At 36.0% G+C, this 12,439-nt stretch overlaps 1 non-coding gene across 1 annotated transcript; it reads right to left on the bottom strand.

Annotated features, from left to right (window-relative positions):
• Positions 1-10,371: 10,371 nt before the first annotated feature.
• LOC142869752 (U6 spliceosomal RNA) lies at positions 10,372-10,478 on the bottom strand. Its single transcript, XR_012918321.1, has one exon. It is a non-coding gene; the product is annotated as a U6 spliceosomal RNA (small nuclear RNA).
• Positions 10,479-12,439: the final 1,961 nt, after the last annotated feature.

Below are 12,439 nucleotides of genomic sequence, written 5' to 3'. Positions count from 1 at the left end.
CTTATCTTTTCAGAGAGCCAATTTTTTGTTTCATTAATCATCGGGGTTTTGGTTTGTTTGTTTTTGTTTTCATTTAGTTCTGCTCTGCTGTTAGGTACTTCTTTTCTTTTGCTGGGTCTCTGTTTGGTTGGCTCTTCCTTTTCTAGTTCCTTGAGAGGATTCATTACATTGTTCATTTGTGACCTTGCTGTCTTTTTCATGTAGGCATTTAAGGCTCTGAATTTCTCTCTTAGGACTGCTTTTGATGAATCCCACAGATTTTGATAATTTGTGTCCCATTTGTCATTTAGTTTGAGAAATCTTTTGATTTTCACCATAATTTCCTTCCTGACCCAGTAATCCTTCAGCAATTGGTTGTTTCATTTCCATGACTTTGTGTAGAATTTAGTATTTCTGTTGGAGTTGATTTCTAATTTTATTCCACTATGGTGTGAGAAGATACATGGTATAATTTATGTTTTTTGAATATATTGAGATATGCTTTGTGGCCTAAGGTGTGATCAATATTAGAGAAAGTTGCATATGCTGATGAAAAGAATGTACATTCAATAGTTTTTGGGTAGAATGTTCTCTAAATATCTGTTAGACCCATTTGCTCTAGAGTTCTGTTTAACTCCAGTGTTTATTTGTTTATTTATTTTCTGCTTTTAGGATCTATCCAGTTCTGTCAGTAGGGTGTTGAAGTTCTAAGCAATTATGATGTTGTTGTTTACCACTTTGCTTAGATTAAGTACGGTTTGCTTTATGAATCTGGTTGTACCTGTATTAGGTGCATAAATATTTAAGATTGTTATGTCTTCTTGATGAATTGCTCCCTTCACCATGATATAATGACCATCTTTGTCTTTCTTTACTATTATTGATTTGAAGTCTACGTTATCTGACGTGAGAATGGGTACATGCGATTTCTTTTGATTTCCATTTGTGTGGAATTTTTTTTTCTATCCCTTCGCCTTGACTCTGAATGAGTGCTTGTGGGTTAGATGTGTTTCCTGGAGACAGCAGATACTTGGCTTGTATTATTATTTTTTATCCATTCAACCAGGCTAAATCTCTTGAGTGGAGAATCCAAGCCGTTCATAATTATTAAAAGAATTGATAGGTGAGATGCAGATCTGCATTATACTTCACTCTCCACAATGGAAACTCACCAGTGTATAATCACCTAAAAGCCCACGTTCAGAGCCGATGTAAATTAATGGCTCAAAAGTAAAAACAAAGCAATAGGGTTCTTCCCAAAAGGATAAACAAAATGCATCTCACCTATCTCTTTTGTTGTTGTCTTCAAGCTCTGAGATTCTTTCTTATGCCTGGTCTAGATTATTCTTAAGACTTTCTACTGTGTTTTGTATTTATTTATGTGAATGAATTTTTTATTTTTAGAAGTTCTAGTTGATTTTAAAAAAATAATTCAATTTCTTTAATAGATTTTTCATTCAGTTTGTGCATATTTTTGTGATGCTTTTCCATTTTCTCTTGCATTTTGTTGAGCTTACTTACAATTCATATTTGGAATTTTTTATCTGTCATTTCAATATTCTGATTTTGGTTAGTTTCCATTGCTCAAGAGCTGATGTTCCCTTTTGGAGGTGTTCTTTCACTCTGATTCTTATACTTCCAGAGTTCTTTCACTGATTCCTTTCCATCTGTAGCATCCGTTGCTTCTTATTTGGGGATTTTCTTTTGTTTAGATAATAGCATATCCAATTTAATCTCTGAGCCAGTAGGGGGTCCTTATGGGTGAGAATTAGGCACACCTTGTATGGTTTAGTCAGTAAATGCTGTAAAGAGTGTGCAAATTGACCTCCCTGTCAGTAGGTGGCACTTGCCAGAAAGAGCAAGCTTCTGTGTTGTTTTTGCATCCTGTGGCCAGCTCTAGTTCCTCAGGAGAAGCACTGAAATGCCCTAGGTGGTGGATAGGGGCCTGGAACTTCCAGGTGTGTCCTTATTCTCTCCCTAAGTGGAGGCCAGTAGGGAAGCAAGGTTGGGTGTGGCTTGTGTCCATCCCTCACTCTGGGAGGCTGCCTTCCTAGAATGTCCAGGCACTGGAGTCATACATATCTCCCGGGCCCCACTGGACCCCTGTGGCTTTTGCATTCTGGGCCAGAGTTAGGAAATGTCTGTGTGGGAATAAGCATAATGAAACCTGAAGAGTTGAAGCCCACCAGGAAAGACAAAGGTGCATGGTGAGTAGAGAAGCAATATGATGCCTGCTGTCCTGGCCTGGATCTGTAGAGATAGGAGGCATCCCAGGTGGGGCTGAGGGCCTGGTGCCCTGTTGACAGGAAGCTCCCAGTTCACAGGCAGCAGCAGCCTCTGGACTTATGTGGGTAGAAAGTCTCTCCAGCAGCTCAGGAACCTGCCAACTATCAGAGATATGAATGAGGGAGAAACAAACCACTCCACCTACCCTTCTTATTGGCTTCCAAGCCTCTTGGAGGTTGATCTCTGCTGATATCTTGCTTCCTTCTTTCTTTGTGATGTCTTCCCATGGAGTCTCCTGAATTTTCTGGCACTCTTCCCTCAGATCCACCTCTAATCTATGTTTGTCTGTTTTTTGTTTTTTTGTCTTTCATCTGATCAAAGATGGCTAAGCAGAGACACCAGCTGCCAGAGCATCTACTTATATCTAACAATGACATTGTTATTAGTGGGCATGAATTATTAGTCTTTTTTTTAAATATAAAAATTAAAATATAACAAAAACGTTAAGAGATAAAATATGTATCTAAATTAGTCAATTTCCAGAGCCCGTGTTTGTAAAAACCATATAACCTTGCCTTTCAAGGAAAGATGATTAATTAGATAGGCATTGCACATTCAGATTAAGAGCATGTAAATTGAGATAAGCAGTAGTAATGTGTAAAAAATATGTAAGAATATTCATGAAAGCAAACTTTACAGAATTTGGCAATATTTTTATGTTAGTAGATGAGAGGGGGGAAAATTTAGAAAAAACTCGAAGTCAGTAGTTCTTAATTCTATCAGACTCCAAATTCCCTTTGTATATAAATATAACTTGTAACTACATTTGCTTTATCCTGAAATTTCTATATACCTAAGGTGAACATGAGTATAATCTTTTAAATGTAACATATGAAGAGATATTAAAAATAATTTATAGCAAATGCAGTACAGCATTTAAATCCTCAGCATAATTACCCTGTGAAGGCATATTAAAGTCAATATATCTTGAATGAATGAATGAAGAAATGAAGAAGTGATTCTTCAGATGTTTATACTCATATGAATAATCACTATAACTGCAACAGTTATAAATGCTAACTTACAGCGTGGTTGTGTATTAGTGACTCAAACATCATGAGCTGTGTTGCCAACACTGATATAATTTTCTGCAATGGTGAAAAACTCCTGGCAATGTTTGAGAAAAAGGACAATTTACATAGTATGAATTTCTGGAAATTCAATATATATTAAAACTTTGCCAAAAATTCTTCATGTTTAATGCAAAACAGAGATTCTAGGCTGACAAAATTTCAAAAATAGGGTTTTTTTAATGCCTATCTGAATGTCTGGTAGGACATTTAAAATTCATTCAAGATGTGAAATAATTCCTCAGAACATGAGCAGTTGATCTGCAGGATGTTTAGTATCCCCACATTCTACAAATTAAATGGTACTAGCAATTCTCAATCATTATGAAATCCCAACAAAAGCTTCACAAATGTCAAAAATGCCTCATTAAGAGAACATTTTTCCATGTTGAGAACTGCTGCACTAAGGTTTTGAGTCTGAGTGTTAGGGATGATGTAGATGCATTTAATGACAACCACTGTGTGAGAAAGATCAACTTTGGGGAAAAGATAATGAAATTAGTTATACATATACTGAGAAGGAATGGATATGGGATATTTATGTAAGACTACTTATGACAAGTTGGAAATGGGGAACAAGAACTCAAAAGAAAGGTTAAACAATAGTTTGAAACTATAGGAATGGGTTAGATGGTCAAGGGAAAGGGTGTGGAAATTAGAAGAAAAGAAATGTGAAGTCATATTCCTTAGAAATTAATTTAAGAAAAAAGAAGTAGAATGGCAACCAGCAAATGAGATAAAGAAGTAAGCTACAGAGTGGTAATAGGAGAAACAGGAGATACACAGAAGAAAAGAGTAAAAGGAGATTTAGAAATAGTAGTTGGCATTCTCAAATACAGTCACTGGTCACTTAATGATGACGATAACTTCTGAGAAATGTATCATTAAGCAATTTCATCATTGTGGAAACATCACAGAGTTTACTTACACAAAGCTAGATGACAATGCCGGGTGTGGTGCCTCACGCCTGTAATCCTAGCACTCTGGAAGGCTGAGGCAGAAGGATCGCTCAAGGCCAAGAGTTGGAGACCAGCCCAAGCAAGAGCAAGACTCCGTCTCTACTAAAAATAGAAAGAAATTATGTGGACAACTAAAAATATATATAGAAAAAGTTAGCCGGGCATGGTGGCTCATGCCTGTAGTCCCACCTACTCAGGAGGCTGAGGCAGGAGGATTGCTTGAGCCCAGGAGTTTGAGGTTGCTGTGAGCTAGGCTGACGCCACAGCACTCTAGCTCAGGCAACAGAGCCAGACTCTGTCTCCAAAACAAAAAAGGTGGATGATATAACCTACTACACACTTAGGCTATGTGGTATGGTCTATTGCTCCTAGGCTACAAACCTGTACAGCATGTTACTGTACTGAATACTGTAGGCAATTGTAACACAATGGTAAGTATGTGTGCATCTAAACATATCTACACATAGAAAAGGTAAGTGAAAATATGGTATTATAATCTTATGGGACCACTATCACATATGCAGTAAATCACTAATCAAAATATCATTATCCAGTGCATGACTATACTTGAAAAAATGAGGGAGAATGTGCTGAAGAACAAAGACAATGTGAAGAATTTGGTAATGTGATACAGCTAAAAACCACATTGACAAGAGACTGAGAGAAGTAGAAACTGAATACATGAAAACATGAATATGCATTACTTTCTTCACCAGCTCTACTTAGCATCAGCCTCTGGAAACATTCAGACTTCAAGCTTAGTCCATGGCAGAAAATTGCTGAGAATATCTCAAAAGTCTAGGGAAAAAAATCCAGTAGTAACAGAGGAGCCACATTCTCAATAACAGATAGGCTCTGGAATGAGTCATATTCCCTTTGTGGTCTTCAGGGTACCACAGATGAATTCTGGGCATAAGATCGATATCGGTATCCACCTTCTGTAGGGACAGAAACTCTGCCTTGACAGAGGCTATCTGAAGGGGTGTCTATATTCAGCTAGGCTCCTGTGAATGCTCTACTTCAGAAATGAGATTAGTTTAGAAAATCCCAGTACCTGTGTAGAGCCCTCATTCTCACTGAAAAGACCACCTGGTCTGTACTTACATGTATCCGACTATAAATATCAACACTTCCTAAAGGCATCTTTGAAACTTTGACAAGTCCACACCATCAGTTAACATCAGGATCTCTTCAATTCCAGTTTTTCATGGCCAAATGGACACTATATTTCTCACTACATCCAGGATTTCTAGCTTCTTACTCTTCTCAGCAAGCTGCCATCTTCCAGAATATATAGGGGCCAAACCTCGATGAAGAAAGTTGATTATAGGAAAAGATGTAATAGGCAAGAATACCCATTCAAGAAATATAGAGGTAAAAAGCAAAGGGGACTTTTGCTTGAAGCAAGTTTATCACTAGATAATTGAATAGGGACAAAACTTTAGATTCTGAATAAATGATGACATACTTTTAAACTAAAATAGAGAATGATCAGCTAAAATTTCAGAGTGAGGTCTTGGTGTGGTCGTGGGGAAAGGGATATGTTATGCAGTGTTTTAAACGCAGTGGTCATGTTTTATTTAGTAAATTGGGTAGTAGGTGTTTGTTTTATTATTTATGACAAATATATTACTAGTGTATATTAAATATTTCACATGCATAATAAGATATATTTTTAATAGAGTGGTAATGATAACATCAGCAAAAAATGCCATTATTTGTTAATTATACATGATGTTCCAGCCACTGTTATAGATACTTTCTATTAATGTTCACAGAAACTTAGGGGGTTAGATAATTGTCCTATAGAGTATCAGATAATAGTGATTGTGAACAAGGGTGGAGTCCGAGAGCTCGAGTTCAAGTCTATGATCTGCCACAAATCAGCTGTATATTTTGGGGTAATTCATCTTTATGCCATCATTTCTTCATCTATAAAATTGGGATAATAAAAGCTCTCTACCTTAAAGGTTGAGTATGAAATAATCCATGTACAACAGTGTTATTATTCTGAGTCCTCTTCTTCTTCTTTTTTTTTCCTGATGAGCCACAAAGATGATTTTGTTGCAAAGATAAATTAAGAACATCAGTTGTTGATTCTCAAGGTGTCCCTTTTTTTGACAATTAGTCAGAACAAATAATTATAGTACTTCATAAATTTTCATCAAAAGCATGAAGTAAAGCCAAACAAGTGAAATGCACATTTTAATTTACTTGTATTTGTCAATAATAAGCTGATAATACTAAATAGTAAACCTCTCTTTTGTTTGTTTGGTTGGTTTTTATTTTGGGATATTAAGTGGTACAAATATTTTTGTTACATGGTTAGCTTTTTGAATGGTTGAGTGAGGGCTGTAATGTGCACATCACCCAAATAGTGTTTACTGTAACTGTTAGGTAGTTTTTGGCCCTCCCTTCCTCCCCTAACCCCCTGTTTGTTTTCTACTAACTTTTACTTTCCTCTGTATACTTGTTAGTTCTAATTTATTAGAGAGTACATGTGGTATTCATTTTTCCATTCTTGAGATACTTTGTTTAGGATAATGGTCTCCAATTCCTTCCAAAATTCTGCAAAAGGCATTAATTTATCCTTTTTTATGGCTGAGTAGTACTTTGTGATATATATATATATATATATCACATTTTTTCAATCCCTTCATGAATTGATGGGCACTTACGTTAATTCCGTAACTTTGTAATTGTGAATTGTGCTGCAATAAACATTTGAGTGCAGATGTCTTTTTGATGAAATGATTTCTTTTCTTTTGCATAGATACCTAGTACTAGCATTGCTGGATTGAATGGTAGGTCTACTTTTAGTTCTTTCAGAAATCTACATACTGTTTTCCATAGAGCTTGTACTAATTTTCAGTCTCACCAACAATGAATAAGCATTCCTTTCTCTGTACATCCATGCCAGCATCTATTGTTTTTGGACTTCTTAATAAAAGCCATTCTAATAGGATTAACATGGTATTTCATTGTGGTTTTAATTTGCATTTACCTGATGACTAGTGATGTTGAACATTTTTTCATATGTCTATTGGCCATTTATGTATCTTCTTTTGAAAAAATTCTGTTCATGTCTTTAGCCCAGTTTTTAATGGGTTGCTTGGTTTTTTTGTTTTGTTTTATGCTTCCCTTGCTGATTTGCTTGAATTCTTTGTAGATTTTGGATATTAGCCCTTTATAGATAGTGGTCTGTAGTTTTCCTTTGTTGTATCCTTTCCTGGTTTTGGTATCAACGTAGTACTGGCTTCACAGAATGACTTTGGGAGGATTCTCTCATTCCCCATGTTATGAAATAATTTCTGTAGTATGAGTACCAGTTCTTCTTTGTAGCTCAGGTATAATTTGGCTGTGAATCCATTTGGTCTAGAGCTTTTTTATTGCAAGACTTTTTATTACTGCTTCAATTTCCCTGCTCATTATTGGTTTGTCCAGGAATTCCTGACTGAGTCTTTAGAGGCCTCTGTGTTTCCAGGAATTTTTCTATTTCCTCTATTTTTTTTAGTTTATGTGGGTAGAGATTTTCATAGCATTCATAGATGACATTTTGCATTTTTGTGCTATCAGTTGTAATATTTCCTTTTCATTTCTCATTGATCTTCTTTAGGTCTTTTCTACTCTTGGTTAATCTATAAAGAGGTCTATCAATTTTGTTTATCTTTTCATAGAACCAACCTTTTGTTTCACAACCCTTTGTATTGTCTTTTTTTACATTACATTTAGTTCTGCTCTAACCTTTGTCATTTGCTTTCTTCTGCTGTCTTTGGGTTTGGTTTGCTCTTCTTTGCTAGTTCATTGAAATGTGATATTAGGTTGTTATTTTGTGGTCTTTCCGCCTTTTTGATGCGTGCATTTAAGGTGAAGAATTTTTCCCTCAGGAATGCTTTTGCAGAGTTCAATAGATTTTGATAGCTTGTTTCCTCTTTGTCATTCAGTTCAAGTAATCTTTTGATTTCCATCTTAATTTCAGTATTGACCCAATAATCGTTTAGCAGCAGGTTGTTTCATTTATATGACTTTGTATAGGTTTGAGTGTCTCTCTTGGAATTGATTTCTAGTTTTATTCCACTATGGTCAGAGAAGATACATGGTATAGTTTCAATTCTTTTAAATTTGTTGAGACATGTTTTGAGGCCTAAGTTATGATTAATCCTGGAGAATGTCCCATGTACTGATGAAAAGAAGTATATTCAGTAGTTTTTGGGGTAGAATGTTCTATAAATGTCTGTTAGATCCATTTGTTTTAGGGTTACATTTAAGTCCAGTATTTATTTATTTTCTACTTTGATGATTTGTCTAGATCTAACAGTAGGGTGTTCAAGTCCCCAACAATTATGATGTTAATACTTATTTACTTGCTTAGCTCTAATAGAGTTTGTTTCATGTAACTGGGACCTCCTGAGTTAGATGTATATATATTTAGGATTGTTATATCTTCTTGCTGAATTATTCCATGTACTATTATATAATGACCATCTTTATCTTTCTTCACCACTTTTAATTTAAAGTCAACTTTATCTGATATGATAATGGCTATACCTGTTCCCTTTTGGTTTCCATTTGTATGGAATATATTTTCTATCCTTTCACATTGAGCCTGTGTATGTTCTTGTCATTTATATGTGTTTCCTGGAGATAGCAGATGCTTCTGTTGTGTTTTTCTGTTAATACAGCCATCCTATGTCTTTTGAGTAGTGCACTTAACCAATTAATGTTGAGTGCTAGAATTGATATGTGGAATGCTGTTCTGTTCATCATATTATGTAGTACTTTATTGCTTTTTGCCCCTCTTATGCTATTGTTTTATAAGATTTGTGAGTTTTAGCCTTTTTGGATGATTTTACATAGGTAGGTATCTATTGTGCTGATTTGTATATAATGCAGTTCTGAGTATTTTCTGTTGGGTAGGTCTGATCATGACAAATTCCTTCAGTGTTTGCTTCTCTGGAAAAGACTTTATTTCTCTATTGGTTGTGAAGCTTAGTTATGCAGGATACAGAATTCTATGCTGGCAGTCATTCTGTTTAAAAAGATTGAAGATGGGGCCCCACTCCCTTCTAGTTTGTATGGTTTCCACTGAGAAGTCTGTAGTTGGCATGATGGGGTTTTTGTTGTAGGTTTTTTGTTGCTTTCATAATGCTGCTTATATGATTTTCTCCTTCATTTGGACTTTTGATTACTATGTGTCTTGGAGATGTCCTATTTGCTATGAATCTTCCTAATGTTCAATGACCATTATGTATCTGGATGTCTGGATCTCTGGCAATACCAGGGAAGTTCTTCTCAATAATTCCCTTGAATAGATTTTCCATGCTTTTAGCTCTTTCTTCTTTCCTTTCAGGATATTTATAATTCATATATTAGTTTGCTTCACATAGTCCCACATCTCTCTAAGTGATTTTCTTAGGCTTTTTAATTCTCTTCCTTGCCTGTTTGAATGGTGGAGTTAGTTTGGGAGCTTTTACTTCAAGCTCTGAGGTCCTTTCTTCTTCTTTGTTTACTCTGTTGCTGAAGCTTTCTGGTATGTTTTGAAATTCTTTAAATGTCTTTTTCATTTCTTTAAGTTCTATTATATACTGTATTATATTGTCTAGCTCTTTAGTGACTTTTAATTAGTTTCCTGAATTTTTTGGGCTTCCTTTTGTTGGTTTTTGACTTTCTTTTCAATTCAGTTCATCTTATTTGCCATTCATATTCTGAATTCCATTTCTGTAATTTCAGCAATTTCTTTGTGTTTGGTGTTCACTACTATAGCTCCATTGTGATCTCTTGGGGGTGTTGAATTTTTTTTTCATGTTTCAAGGGTAACTTTGCTGGTTTCTTGTCATCTAGAACCTGTTTCCTTTCACTAAGAGATAATAGGTTTGCAGGGTACCTGTTCTTTGCTGGGAATCCTCATGCTGGGAACCCTCATTCTTTGCTGGGAACCCTCATGGGAACAGAGTACCTGTTCTTTGCTTCTAACCCTTAATTAGAAGAAAGAGAGGACCCTAGACGGCAGGGATTTTTTTTCGTACTCTGGAATGTTGATGTGGCATTGGAAGGGTGGGTGCACTAAAAGCATGAAATGAAAACTGGAACACTTCACAAGTTTGTGTGTCATCCTTGTACAGGGGCCATACTTATGCTCTCTGCATCATTCCAACTTTAGTATATGTGTTGCCAAAGTGAATACTGTGCATATTTTCTTATATGCAGAATTAATATTGAACTGGTTGAAGCTGCCACCACCACAGCCACCTTGCCCACAGAACTTGTCGATGCCACGCACTCCTTCCTTGGTCCCATAAACTGCCACTGCCTGAAACAGGGCATGACACACCTGACGTGCAGCACCTCTGCCCAGTGGCAATACCCACCAATGTCCTCCCTCTCTCCACACAGCTGGTCCCCAGCCTTTTATTATTTTTAATTGATGACATTAGTCTGCACAGTTCCAAAGGTCATGGTGTGCTGTTGTTTAATTTAAGGGAAGAGAATGACAGATATGGAAAAGTAAACTATTTAAGAAATAAGAATAATTAATTAATCAACCAGGAAAGATGAAGCAATTTAATCTCTCTTATAGTTTAGACTAAAACTGGTAACAGTGCAAAGTAGCTAATTTCCTTTTCAAAAGTAAATTGTGTGCTTCTTGAAATAAGATATTTCACATGAGATACATCTAAAGGGCTCTGCTTGGCAATGGGAATAAACATATTTGATCAGCTTTAATAGAAAAAATAGCAATCTTTTGCTGAGGTAGCAATCAAATCACATTTTTCCTTTCTTTAAATATCATAGTTGACACTCTCCCATCAGGAGGAAATGTTCAGTTTTCCATATTTAAACACAGTGTACACAAAATCAGTCCATGTACCAAGTAGAAGCCATATCAATGACTTACTTTCACCTGAAAATATTTTACCCTAAAAATATTTTTAAAAAATTGGACACAGTTTCAGTTGGAGTATATGCTAGGAGATGTCAATTGTCAACAGAAGATAAACAGATTATTCATATCTTGATTGTTATATTAGAGGCAGTGAAACATAATGGTTAAATGATGTGGGTTTCAGGAACCAGAGCACTTAGCTTTGCCATTCACCATCTGTCCATGACTATATCACCTAACCTATTTGTACCTCAGTTTCCTCACTTTTAAAAAGGGACACTAATAATGCTGATCTCATAAACGTTGCAAAATTTGTACAGTTAATACTGTACAGCATGCTGATCTAAGGAACATGCCAGACATTTAGTAAGCACTAAGTGCTAAATATTATTATAATTACCATTATTTCTTCATGCTGTTGTGATTGCTTTATATCAGAGGAGTTCATTATGATTCATAAGTGGTGGTAAAACAATAAAATTTATAAAGCAAGAACAATTGCTTATTCAATTTATAATGGTTTTTAAAAGAATATGATGAAACAAATACTTTTACAATTAAGTTGCAAGAAGATGGTGGAAGTTGAAATATAATCTTTTAGGTGTACTGTGGCCTTTGAAACAAAGGATAACTTATGGTTATTTGTTTCAGGAAATACCTAAGCCATTTTTCCTGTGTTCTCACACTGTAACAATCATCAACACAGAAGACCTCAGTGGCCAAATGTGGGAGATTTCTCCCAACCAGCAAGCAAGCAATTAGTTCTGATGCAAACATTAGCTGGATGTCATCCAATCCATTTGGACACTACCCACCCAGAGATAGTGTCAGATCCTACAGTTGAGGGCTCAGTCTCTCAAGACTGCCCCCTCCTTCCCACCAGTCACAAGTCTGGACCTCTGGAAATTCTGACCTACTGGCTTCAAGTTGAGGTTTCCATAAAACCCTCATTGGGTTTGATTAATTTTCTAGAGTGACCCACAGAACTCATTTATTGGTTTATTACAAAGGATATTTTACAGGATACCAATAAACAGCCACATGAAGTGATACCCAGGGCAAGGTCTGGAAGGGTCCTGAGGGCAGGAGCTTCTGTTCCTGTGGAATTGAAGCACACCACCCACCAGGAGCAAGGATGAGTGCTTGTTACCTTCCTGTCAGCCCCGACATGTTCAGCTCTCTGGAAGTTCCTTAAACCCAATACTCTTGGATTTTTATGAAAACTTTCTTATGTCAGTATTCCTTCCTACAGGGGTGGGAAC

This window comes from Microcebus murinus, chromosome 2 (genome assembly GCF_040939455.1).
Source record: "Microcebus murinus isolate Inina chromosome 2, M.murinus_Inina_mat1.0, whole genome shotgun sequence".
Taxonomy (NCBI): Eukaryota; Metazoa; Chordata; class Mammalia; order Primates; family Cheirogaleidae; genus Microcebus; species Microcebus murinus.
This window is presented reverse-complemented; position numbering and strand designations above follow the sequence as displayed.